We start from the raw sequence: 12,540 nt of genomic DNA, 5'->3' as shown, positions 1-12,540 counted from the left end.
TGGGGTAAAGATTATGGTCTTGGCAGAGCGTGTGGTGGAGGCTGTCAGATATGCCTTCCAGAAGCTAGGTACTCATTAGCATACTTCATTCGTCTAAATATAGTCCTAATCCAATGCTGAAGGGCAAACAAACAAATCGCTGTGTCTGTTTGTGTGTATGGAGCGGGGGGCTGGGGGCCCATGTTACTGATGATTCCTCAACCTTGAAATATTCCATCATGACAACAACATGCACAATCTGTGTAAAAATCATCAAATGCCTATACCTCTGATGCCTGACATACAGTTTATGACCCTTTTGGAAACGTTTACTATGCTGCTTGTGACAGAGCACACTGCAAATGACTGCAGGCTGCAGGGATGCCAAGGGAATCTGTTAAAAGGTCACAGGCAAAACAACTAGCTTGGCTGGAGGGAGGACATGCAGTGACAAGGAAGCACGTGTTGAAGATGCATAAAGCTTCTGGGACTTCAAGAGTCTTTGAGACTTATTGGCTTATTTTTTGCATAAAGGGTCTAAGATGTAAGGAGCATTTCCCATAGTGGTGCACCCTGAATGGCCTGCTGTGAACATATGTGTAAAAGCACATGTATATGTAGCGCTGTAGGTGCTTTTGATGTGATTATAGTATGAATCATAAAGGACAGCTGCCTTATGCATGAAGAGTTATAGTACAAAGCAGTTCACAGATGCACGTAAATGCCAGGACCCAAAGGAGACAATAGCCCTGGATGAAAATACTTCAATTCAGTACAGTTCAGCATAGCACGGTTTAGTCACATCTATAAATATTTGATATTTCTCTCGAAAACCCAAACAGCCCTCTCCAAAGTTGAAGTGAGGCAGTGTTTACGCACCGTACAGGCGATGTGATTTGGTGGTATGAGTAATAACTGAGCATGTTTTTAAAGAGGCAAGGATTTGGCTGGCGGTGCACTCACTCTGTCAGCTGTTAGAGTGCCGAATCTTGTAACACAGACTTTAAGCAGAAGCATTAAACAGGGTGATATCGAACAAAATGAACATTTTTGGGTGCGAGAGCTGCGATTGCGTGCTCGTGCATGCGCTGTGATGTGTTATATGCCCTGAAACACATTAGTCATCGGCAGGTAGATGAGAACCGGACAGCACTTTTTCCTGTTCTAGTATTGTTTTGGTGCGTGGGAGGGAGAGGAGTCATAAAGGTTACATACTCAATGAGCAAGAGAGATGGATAGAAAAGAGAGAGGCAGAGAGAAATGAAAAGATAAATATAGAGTGTACAAACTTATCTCTGCATGAGGTAATTTGGTTTTTCCCACTGTTGCTCCGCACAGACACACTGTTGAACTGCACAGTATGCAGTCTAAAGTGATTTCATTTGATTTATAGTGTTGGTTTACTTTTTTTTTTTAACACAAGATTAAGTCATCTCTATTAAATGCACATAAAACCTCTCAATGTGTAACTCATGTGATTTGATAAAATGCACCGTGTGTCTTTCTGCCACTACACCATTTTACCAATCACTGCAGGGAGTAATGAAAACATAAATAACCCTAAAATGACTCAATTTGTATGATTTTCACAGAAAAGGGAGGCTACTTGACTGGTTTGGGTAGAATATATTCAGACTAGTTTCTAGTTCTAGTTAATCAATAAACCCTTTAACAGTGTAAAGTCTGTTTTCCTGAAAAGGTTGCGTCTTTCCTGAATGGCAGACAGTTTAAATATTGCTATAAACCGCACAGCAAGCACATAAAGCAGGTCTTGCAGAGGTTTTAAAATCCCGTCGGAACAAAGGGCTTCTTGGTAACAGAGCTTCCAGACAAAGCAAACCAATGCCTTCATTTGGAGCCTTTGTGAGGAACTATTGATTTATCTCTATCATTGATGTGGGATCTCTCACATCTCGCAGACATCTCTCTTTCTCCTACACATTCAAAGGTTTCTTAAGTGGGCTTAAATCCACAGTGAGTTCAAAAACATGCCTGTTCCAGCCCGCTTTTTTTTTTCTTCTCACACTTACCAGCACAATATTTAGATAATAGACAGTGAAAAGTGTTTCAGGTCATAATTGTCTGGTAACTGAAGGGTAACTTGTTTAAATCCATATTCTCTATATCTGTAATATAGGTTAATATGTGGGTATAGTAATACTGAGGAAACAATTATCTTAATCCTTTCAACTATGTTTTCCATTTATATATTTATTTTTGCTTTAAAGAATTAAAACTATACGGCTCCCCTTCCGTCTGGGCATCTAGATGTTTTTTTTCTCCGTGCTCCAGCTGTTGTTATTTAACACCCTCGCATTCTTGTTATTTATCTAAAATTCTGTTAAAAAAACAAAAACAAAGCAAAGAAACAAATAAAAAAAAAAAGGTGATCAAACCTCCATGTAAATTGAATCTCTCCGCTTTTTCCAAATCTCAAGTATCACAACATCCAGTGTTTGCTGCATCACACTGAGCTGTGCTGTGATGATGAGTCAGTAAGCTGTTAAAGTGCTTGTGGATTACAAACTCTCTCTCTCCACCTCGTCCAGAGGCTCTGAATTCAGTTCATGTTTCACTGCAGTATTAATGTAGGAGTAATGCCTTGCTATGATGCTAAGAGGTCACTGTTAATTAATCCAACCCTCTATGCTCTGTTAACTTGTGCAGTTTTAAACAAGACCTGAGGTGACAGAATTGGTTCACAATGTATTAAAAAAAAAAAACACTGCAGCTCTACAAGTTTCAGGTGAAGCAAATTTTACTTATAGTTCCCTTTTTTCCTTTATCACTTGCGGGACTATTAAAGCAATAGTTTGACATTTTGGGAAATATACTTAATCACTTTCTCTAGAAGATCAATACCACTCTCATACCTGTCTGCTAAATATGAGGCTTTAACAGCCTTGCTCCTGGTAAGAATGCAACTTTCCTTGTTTACACCTTATTCAGTGTATGGATTATACAAATGAGATATAGCCTAATGTGATAATCAGTGAGCTTTATAGGTGCTGTGAGACAGATACTGTACTTTTGCCTCTGGATAGAGCCAGGTTAGCTGTTTCCCCCTGTGTTCCCAGACTTTATGCTAAGCTATGATAGTCAGCTGGTGGGTGCAGCTTTAGTTGACAGATATTAAAGCATTATCGATCTCATCTAACTCTCGGCAAGAAGGTGAATATGCATATTTCACAAAATGCCCAACCACTAAAAATGCAAAACTTGAACTTTGGCAATGATAAAGTTTACCTCCTTGAATAGTATTGTGTTCTCAGTACTGCCTGCCTGCTCTTCTCAGCAGGTGAAGCTCAGCGTGCTCAATTTGAAGGCACAGCCACTCCATAGAAAAAAGCCATAGAAATCGTCATCAAAGGCTGCCATCGCCCAAACAGATCAAAGAGGCAGACCTACTACTCTGTCTACTGGCTTGGAAAAAGGCAAAGGTTCCTCTCTCTCTCTGCGTGTCTTTCTGTCTGCTCAAAACTCAGGGAAGAGATCCAAGCATTTTTTAGACAGTGCTTTTCACTCTTCATCCCAACCACTGTCTGTGTGTAAAATTACAACGAACCTTTCTAAGACCATCTTAGAAAGGTGTGTCAAGACTGTATGTTGTGTTTAACATATGGCTGTGTGCTTTTATGCATAGATGTAACATGCAAAATATAGATAAGTAGCTCCCAGGGTATAAAATTTACTTACTGGTAAGGTGTGAAATTTTACCGGCCAAAATATGTCTTTACCGGCCACTGAACTGCTCACAACACAAGGTCATTAAAAACAATATAAAAATAATTGTTAATTGCCCCATTGATTGACAGGGAACCTTATTAATGAAAGTTTCAGACGCTGTTAAAAGGTTAACTGATATGCATTCCTTCATATACATTCTCTGATGGGATAAATGTCATCATCTTATCTCAGACACACACACACACACACACACACACACACTGTCACACACACACACGGGTCGTTCATAGCAGTGAGTCCCTGTACAGTTGGTGTCGCAGCTATTGATCTCGGATATCTTGACCGCGCTACCAGCTGCGCTTGACTGTACTTTGGTACTTGTTCGACAACAAATGAACATGTTTGGTTTGTCCTACCTGCGACAGATGCTGCAGCTCGTGGTGTTAGCACTGCTGTTGTATAAAAGCCAATCTCTCCTCACTCCCGTGTCAGTCTCATTACATTTCCTCTTTGCTGTAGCGGTACATCCACAGTTTTCTTCATTTCGTTATTGCAGATAATTTGTGTGTTTTATTGTCTATGACATTAATGGTGAAAGTTATATAGTGAAGCAGACAAATTTCAGCAGCCCGCTAATGGCGAGTGACCTAATTATTTTATTTGCCAAAACAAATTTTTACATGCATTTGGCGAGTGCTAATTTTATACCCTGGTAGCTCCTATGTAGCACCCCACTGCACACTACTAATGGCCCAGGCCTATACACCTGTTTTACCTTATTAACTGACACCAGACAACTTCAGTGGCCTGTAAAGCATCAATGCAAAATGAATTGCAAAACCGAAAACCCGCGGTCCATAAGGGCGAATTGTTCCGTGCAGAGCGGACCAAACGGTTCAATATTTTACCTAGTACTGTTGCATCCCTAACAAATATGTAACAAAATACCGTAATTGTCCAAAATTGTCGGTAATATATCCCTTATGTCCAATTATTCAATACTCAATAACTGATAATACTTTATACATTAACGTGGGCCCACACACACACACTCACACACGGTAACAGAAAACCCCATTGCAGGCCTGTATGATGCTCGGGTCCGGTGCGGCCGATGGAAATCCTTTTTTCCCATGAAAGAAACCACACAGCAGACTCACAGTTCAGATGAAGAAGTCCTCTCCTCCATGCAACAGCAGCGCAGCTAGTCCAACTCACAGCTCAGCTGTCTCGAGGGTTTTAAACTAGAAGAATGACAGCACAAGGCCATGGGGTGACACCAGGCTGTTTGGCATGGGAGGTATCTTGAATCTCTGTAGGTGCTGCTTCCAACCAGTACACCGTGGCTTAGGACAGTCAACGCCTGGTTGGACGGCTTTCCAAGTTCATCATAACTCAGTCTTATCACTGTTTCTTCACTCTCTTTGAGAGTTCAACTAGGATCTCATCATCTTCCAATACTTCGCTCTCATTTACCTCTTCTCCCCTTTCTGAATCTCTGTCTGCCTCTCTCTTTGAATGTTCGACTTGCATCTCATCCTCTTCATTCGCATTTACATCTGCTCCCCCTTCTAAGTCTCTGTCTGCATCTAGATCAGCGATGGGAGGCAGATGAGCATCTGGAATGTCTTCAGTCTCCAGACTTCTGCCAGATTTCTGGCTGGTGAAGTTACTTGGACTTCATCAGGGACTTGACTTTGCTGCATAGTGAACAACTCGGGCTGTGACAAACGATCTCTCCACCCTTGAGCCAGTGGTCTTAGTTGGTCAACTTCTTCATAACCTTACTCTGAAGAGAGTGAGGCGTCTCCATTATTGACAGTTTGTGGGGGACTTTGAACCTGTCTCTGCTTTGTCCTGGTTCCAGGCCTCTGTGGCAGCTCTGGTTCATCAATATACACAGGCAATCTCACTAGATAGCCAATGGGTAAAAGATGATTACGGTGCACTGATTTCACAACTCCAGTACCCCTCTCTGGTTTCACTTGGTATACTCTTTTAGCAGCCTGTTGTGTGTTTTTTTGTTTCTTTTGTGATTCTTGTCAGCGGCTTCTGTAGCGAGTTGATAGGCTTTGTGGAGACCTGTTTTCAGTTTGGTTACATACTGCTGGTACGTCACACCCTTCCCCCTCTGATCAGACACTCCAAAACAGATGTCTACAGGCAAACGGGCTTCTCTCCTGAACATTAGCAGAGAAGGTGAGTAACCAGCTGCCTCTTTTCAGGTGCAATTATAGGCGTGCAGCAACTGACCGATGTTCTGACTCTACTTCTGCTTTTGATTTGGATCTAGAGTTCCAAGCATGGAAAGGAGGGTGCCGTTTTAGGTTGCGGATCCCTTTGAGAATGGACTTACGGATCCCCAACATTCTCAGGAGGTCTTGATCTTTTGACAGAAAAGCCTGGGCATATCTGGTAAAATTATCAGTTACGATAACGATATTGGCAAATCCTTGGGAATCTGGTTCAAGGGACAAAAAATCAATACACACCAGATCGAGTGGGCCTTTACTGGTTATCTGGTTTAAAGGTGCAGCTCTCTGAGGAGGCGTCTTGCGTGTGACACATCTGCCACAATTTTTGACGTAATGTTCCACCTCTGCTCCCATTTTAGGCCAGTAGAACCGGTCTGTGACCAGTTCGATTGTCTTTTCTACCCCCAGATGTCCTGACTCATCATGGAGGGATCTGAGTACCATGGCAACATACTCTTTGGGAAGAACAAGTTGATGTACTTACGTACCAGACAGTCTCTCAACTTTTCTGTAGAGCAGTTCACTGACTAACTAACTTGTTTGCCTCTCTCTGAAGCAACATAGCCCCCGGATCGACACCCTTAACTGTTGGAAATGATCTTGAGCTTTGATGAGGTCTTTTCTGCTAATCTGACTCAAGCAACCAAGATCCAGGCGAGTGGGGAAATCATTCAATCATCAACACTCTGGGATAGCATCTGGAGAAATCCCTAATGGCTTTGCATAGTTCAGGGACCGTCCAGATGACTTCACACAGGAGATCTGCTTACAGATGGCTTTAACAATCTCAGGGGGCATGTGTTGCCACTCAGTTTCATCAGCTGGAAGGAGGTTGCGTGACAGTGACTCAGCATCAATGTTGCTGCTTCCTGTTCGATACCGGAGAGTGAAGTTGTATGTCGACAGAGCAGCAAGCCAATGGTGACCAGTTGCATTGAGTTTGGCTGTGGTGAGGATATACGTTAGGGGGTTGTTATCTGTCCACACCTCAAACTTGGTCTTGTACAGATAATCATGAAATTTATCGACCACAGCCCATTTGAGTGCCAGGAATTCAAGCTGGTACATGGGGTAGTTCTTCTCAGACAAATACTCACTTACGACAAATATGTAACAAAATACCTTAATTGACCAAAATTGTCGGTAATGTATCCCTTATGTCCAATTATTAAATACTCAATAACTGATAATACTCTATACACTAACGTGGGCCCACACACGCACACACACACATTCATGGTAACAGAAAACCCCGTAGCAGGCCTGTATGATGCTCGGGTGCGGTCGATGGAAATCCTCTTTTTTCCCGCGAAAGAAACCACACAGCAGACTCACAGTTCATATGAAGAAGTCCTCTCCTCTCCTCCATGCAACAGCAGCGCAGCTAGTCCAACTCACAGCTCAGCTGACGAAATCCTCCGCTCCTCACCACAGAAGAACAGGCAGGCAAACTCACAGTTCAGCTGGAGAAATCCTTGGCGGGAGGCAATAAACCAATCAGGCAACCTTGGCGGCAAAGTCTTCGTCCGACGTGTCGTCCTTTAACTTCACTTAACGTGGCACAAACACACACGCACTAATACTAGCCTCACTAAACTCACAGTTAATGAGGAAACGTAGGTGAGTGTTTATCTACGTTTTCTTCTTGTTACTAGTATACACTTTGTTAATAACATCACCTCTTCTCTGTGCTAACTTAGCTGCTGCATCATGCTGTGTTCACTCAACTCTCTCCACCCTGCTTCCACATTCCTCCCCCAATCATAGGCAGACGGGGAGTTCTGGTCCTCTGAAATGAGGCCAATGCGGAAGTAACTTAAAACTGCATTCTATCAAAAGGCCACCAGGGGGCGACCGTTTTGGTGTCAAAAGGACTTCCGTCTCTTTACAAGTCAATGGAGAATTCACCAACTTCTCACTTGATTTCTAACCTCAGTAAACGTTTTCAAAATGTGTTTATGGTCTCAATCGCTAGTTTAAAGCCTTCTTCAATGCAGAATGATGTTCATTTGGGAAATTTTGGCCTCCCTGATTTTATATTTGACGATAAAGCAGGGTATGCATTAGGGCGTGGCTACATCGTGATTGACAAGTTGATTGGTTCACAGGTTCAGGAGGGCGCCTCTTGCCCCTCCTGATGCCCATATAAGTAGAATCCGTGTTTTTTTTTTACCCAGCATGCACTGGAAATTTTCAAGATGGCGCTGCCCAGATCTGAGACTATTCGCTTCCAAGCAGCAGTGTCGCTACGTCATGGATGTTGCGTCCATTTTATATACAGTCTATGATCATAGGTGAATCAAACTGCCCACATACCTGACCAATAAAACAGAACAAAACCACATGAATTCTCTGAATGTACATCTCACGATATTTAACTATTTACCTTCAAAAAATAACTTAAAATGCATTTATATTCTTTTGAACTGAAATCACTTTATTAATTTATTAATATTTTGAGTGTCTCTATTAATTGTTATGAAAACACTTAATACCACTTCATTTTTTTTTTTATCTTATTAGGTTTTTCCTACTTTCATAAGGCACTACATTTATTTAACCCCTCATTTTCTCACAGGGGCTACACCTATATAACCTATAACATTTCAAATGTGTTTATTTCAACGGCTTAACTGACCTGCTCCAAACACATTTTCACCATGAACAAACAGCAGACTGAAGTGCGTCACCTTAGAGCTCTTTGCGATTGGCTCACTTGTTCTGCGTAGCTTATTACATAAGGTTTTGTAACATGTTCACTGCTGGATTCTGGAGGCTTACAGCTTTTGTTCAGTTGCAGAGGAAGATTCCCAGGAAACCCGCAGGTCGTGTGGGTTTCTACGCAGAGCTGCACATGAATAAGCATGTGCAAAAAAAAAAAAGAAAAAGGGCCAGTCTATATGCACCAGCACCTTACAGTGGAGATAGGATGTCAAATTAAAAGCTTCAAAAAGGGAAAAAGAAACAAATGACATACACAAAGCCCATCTTTTACCAGTGGGAGATGTAAGGGAATGAAGACAGAGGAGCTATTACAGTATCATGTAAGAGGTGATTTGAATGCGTAATAAGATAATTGCAGCAGGGAGTCACAGTTGCTAAAGAGGGAGACAATGGGGTTTAGGAGCTTTCTTTTTCAACTTTGGATGTCTCTTTTTCTAGGCAGGAAAACATCACCAGGCAATCCACAGGAAAAAAAATCTGTATAGTACTTGTACAACCAGTGCTCTGATTGATTATGTCTGTGTATGTCTGTTTGTGTCTTTCTTCTGTGTGGGAAGTGTTTGACAGGGTCAGGTAGTTGGAAAAATAAAAAGTCTGAGAACAATGCAGCAACACTATGGAGCTCTAACTACAATGTGCTGCACCAGAGTAAAATTCCTCCCATTAACTTTTTTTTTTTCTGTCACTGTAATTTTCTTTCTTATGCAGGACTGCACAGTTGTTAATGGCCTATGTGCTTCCTTCTTAGTCACAAGCATGCATTATTTAAAGGGGAAGGGAAGAGTATTAGCTAGCCACGGAAAGAACAATAGCTAGTTACTCCGTTGGTGCGGTGCCATTCATCAGCCTTAGCAATGTTATCTCACTTTGTTATTTTTCCTTTCATCATTTTTCTTTCCTGCTACAGAAAAGACAAAAGCTTAAATAGATACATTTGTGTTCAGTTGTGTGTTTGTGGATGTTATTGTGTGTACACTGCTGACTTGAGGGTGTGATGACTGATTATGTCTCTCTTCCTCTCTTTTTCTCTCTCTCTATCTCTCTCTCACACACACAGACACATGCTCCCCCACACGCACCTGCCTTGGGTACCTATTTCAATGCACCATTCAATGGATGCATTATATTCATCATCGTACATTATTCAGATTTGAATCAGGGACTGTCATCTTGCTGACGATCTAGCTTCCAAATTTAATAGCTTGGACAAGAATAGCCTTGACAGCACATTGCTGTGATTCAGTGAATTTCTATGACACACTGGCCACCAAATGTAACATCATGTTCCATTTTCTGACTGGTGTACTCTGAGGGCTGTGGATAAATGTGATTAGCCCTGTGAGTTCTGCAGTGTTTTCTCTGTCGTTAGTTAATAGCTGTGGTGGCCCTTTTAATCAGTCTGCCAGCTGTTTTCTGTGATTGTGTCTTCCTGTGTGTGTGCATGTGTCTGTACGAATGTAACTGCTGTCTCATAATACACAAAGCTGACTCAGGGATGCTGTGTAGGACTCCAGCAGCCACAGTCATGTTAATCCATGAGAAACCACTGGTTATTTGCCTTTATGGATTTGGACAACTACTGTTAGATTTCAGGTTTTAGCACAACACGGGTGTGGGTTCCTGCTGGGATATATCCAGAATTTGCTGTTGTATATATGTTTTTAATTAATTAATTCAAATTCAGACATGGAAAAAGGGAGACAAAGTTCTTGATGTTATCCCCTGTACTTGTTTCATAACATGCAGAGAGAAGTTTTTGCCTGGAGCTTCAGTGCAAGACAAGATTGTGCTGTGCTGATAATTTAAGTTGCTTATGTCTCCTTTTTAAGATTTGGTGCACAGTTAAACTAGTTTTCAGGAAGCTTGTGTGCAAGAGTTGTAGTTGTTTTAGCCATAGAGCCATACTGTAGGTTAAATCTGCCATTTTGTCAGACTACAGCTGATAAAGTGTGGTCCCACACTTGTTAAATTACAGTACTTTCCAATCCTCAATTGCAAAGTTAGGTGCAAAAAAACTACTCACACAAAAGCGCACACACACACACACACACACACACACACACACACACACACACACACACACACACACACACACACACACACACACACTTGCTCATGCATGCACACATTATCTAACAGGAACATCTTGTTCTTTCGGCCATATTATGTTTATTCCCATGAGAACACACAGAAAACAGATGACATTCCAACAATGAAAGATGATCTTTCTCTAATGACAAACATATCGTTTAGCAAATGGAATACATAGTAAGATGCTATAATGTCACAGTGGAAATAAATACATTGATTGGACAAGCATCTGTAAAAAATAAAAATAAAAACAATTTAACATTAAATTGGGGAATGGGAAATTTTAAAGTATCAGGAATCTCATTTTTCTCTCAACAAATGATATTTGGATACATTATCTGATAACATATTGTAGAAATCTCATAATTTGCATGCCTAGAAAATACCCTGTATTTACTGTATTAAACTTACTCAGCAATGGGGGACATAAGGGTTGATTCATGCATGCAAGCTCTGACATGTGTCCTTTCAAAGAAAAGTCAAAAAATACTGTAGGCTATGTCTCTCACAGGACAAGTGTCAGCTTCCAAAACAGTGGTCACAAGGGCCATAAACTATATCAAGCAAAAGACCCAGGGGCAGTTTGTGAAACAAAGCCAAAGTGCAGACTGAACTGAGTTTGCATGGACAATGAAGACCTTGAATCATAGGTGAACGTTAAAGGTAAAGTTAAGAGGAAACAATTACAAAGAAGGCAAATACTCCTGGTGATGGATCAACCAGACTCATGAGATTGGACAGAAAAACCTGCTGCTATCATTTATATACTTTTATGCGACAGAAAAAATATCCAGGTTGAATCTCTTTAAATATTTAAAACAAAAACAAAACAAACATTAAAAGATACATGGAGTATTTCATTTTGCTTGTGGAGCATTTGAAATATTCATGTGTGTGGTGTATAAAAATCAAGAACATTTTAAATAGCAGTTGAACATAAATATTTCATATAAATATTTGAATCTACATTTGAATGTCACTTGTAACTAGGTCTGACATGCATCAGCCATGTAGCGGTGTCTAGGTGGGTGGTTGGGTCAGTGTGGAGTCACCTCTTGGGAAGTTGTGCTTTATGTACCAAGAAAAGGGCACAGGATCAATGTTTTAGTAACTGTAACAAGAAAAGGAATTAAATCTTTAATCAGTCACAACATTTTCAAAATAGTCAGTCAGTAGCACATACAGTTTTTTACCAGCATTTGCTTTTGTTCTTATTGTTAATTTGAAACCCTGAAATGAGTATAAAATGAGGTACTCGCTGGCTTTTCTTGGGTCAAGGCTCCCGGTGTGTTGGGGAGACAGTCAGACACACAATGAAATTATTTCTGGTGGTCCAGCCATGAGGAAGGCTTTCAACAAATAAAAAAGAAAAAAATCAGATAGTGGTTGCCAGTACACGTTGCATTTTACGGATAAGTTCCTCTTGTCTTGCTAAAGGCAAACTACAAGCTGTACATATATCCTCCAGGTGAAGGGGACACAGAATAATAACAACACTGACAGAGAAAGGAAATAATAATCCCCCATGTCTTTTTGTGTTTTTTTTTTGAAAATAATCAATAGTAAGGTTTAATTACCACCACGCAGAAGCTGCTGTCAGACACATTAGCTGAGTTTTGAGACTTATACTCTGCTCAAATGAAGCTGAATTAACACACTCTAAAATGAGAATATTGGAGTATCCATGAAAAGCCCATGGTACTCTGTCATGGCTACTTGTTTCAGCTCAAGTTTAAATTATATAAGTTGAGCCGGTATAGCAGATAAGTGGTTATTACGATTATAAAAAGACAACCTGAACCAC

This window comes from Scomber scombrus, chromosome 5 (genome assembly GCF_963691925.1).
Source record: "Scomber scombrus chromosome 5, fScoSco1.1, whole genome shotgun sequence".
Classification (NCBI taxonomy): domain Eukaryota; kingdom Metazoa; phylum Chordata; class Actinopteri; order Scombriformes; family Scombridae; genus Scomber; species Scomber scombrus.
This window is presented reverse-complemented; position numbering follows the sequence as displayed.